The sequence below is a fragment of the Rhinopithecus bieti genome, unplaced genomic scaffold, assembly GCF_001698545.2.
Source record: "Rhinopithecus bieti isolate Rb0 unplaced genomic scaffold, ASM169854v2 scaffold_50877, whole genome shotgun sequence".
NCBI lineage: Eukaryota > Metazoa > Chordata > Mammalia > Primates > Cercopithecidae > Rhinopithecus > Rhinopithecus bieti.
This window is the reverse complement of record NW_016821745.1, coordinates 451,461-452,888: the sequence shown is the minus strand read 5'-3', so window position 1 is coordinate 452,888 and position 1,428 is coordinate 451,461.

Genomic DNA, 1,428 nt, shown 5'->3' with positions numbered 1-1,428 from the left:
TTTTTTTTGAGACGGAGTCTCGCTCTGTCGCCCAGGCTGGAGTGCAGTGGCCGGATCTCAGCTCACTGCAAGCTCCGCCTCCTGGGTTTAGGCCATTCTCCTGCCTCAGCCTCCCGAGTAGCTGGGACTACAGGCGCCGCCACCTCACCCGGCTAGTTTTTTGTATTTTCTAGTAGAGACGGGGTTTCACCGTGTTCGCCAGGATGGTCTCAATCTCCTGACCTCGTGATCCACCCGTCTCGGCCTCCCAAAGTGTTGGGATTACAGGCTTGAGCCACCACTGAATGTTGAAATTAATGTACTACATCTCTAGTTATGATATATTTTGGTTCCCAAAGAAAGTAAGTTTTGGGGGAAATGAGGAAAATGATCTTGTTTAAAAACAAAAAAATTGTAGATGGATAGTATGGCACACAGAATCGTGGTTCCCTAAATACGTCCATGTCCTAATCCTGTGAACATGTGGATGTTATCTTAAACAGCAAAAGGAACCTTGCAGATGTCATGAAGTCAAGGATTTTGCCGGGGAGGTGATCCTGGGTTACGTGGTGGACCCCGTGTCATCCCAGGGTGCCTGTGATGGGAAGTCAGGAGGGTCAGTCAGGGAAGGGAATTGAGGACAGAGCAGTGGTTGGTGTGAAGTGATTGCTGGAATGGGCCATGAGCCGGAGAATGCTGGACAGGGCAAGAACAGGGCCTCCCCCGGCGTCTGCAGAAGGACCCTGCAATTTGATGCCTTGGTTTCAGCCCAGGGAGACCTGTGAGGACTTCTGACCGCCAGAGCTGTAGAGCAATGCGTTTGTGTTGTTTTAAGCCTCTCAGCTTGTGGCAATTTGTTACAGGAGTGATAAGAAACGAAGAGAGAGAGAGAGAGATGATAGATCAATAATCTCAAAGATACGATGAGGTAGGGCAAATAGGATTTTTTTCATATATTACTTTGTGTATATTGGAATTGATGTTTAAAATAATTAACATGTATTACTATTCTAAATAATGAATTTTTAAAATAAAATATAGCCAATTTTATCATATGTTTGAATTGTGAGGTAACTAAGACAAGTAGCGTGTAAGACGGAAGAAATTGGATAAACGACTTTCTTGGTGAAAGCAGCTCTTCCTTTTCTCTCCTTCTGCAGTTTGCAAAAGAACTTCTGAAACAATGTGTGGTTTTCAGGTAGAATCTTCAGATACACTGGGAAGCTCTTACAAGCGACCATAAACAATAACTTAAAAATATATTGCATTTTCTATTAGATTCCTTTGGAGCAAAGGGATAGACAGAAGGAAGGAGAGATAGGAGGAGTATATATGTTTCCTAATAGAGTGCGATGAGACATTCAGGGCTTTTTCAAACACTGGAAAATTTGAACCATAGGGGAGATATATGTTTTCTCTCTCTATATATAAAATATATATTATATATAT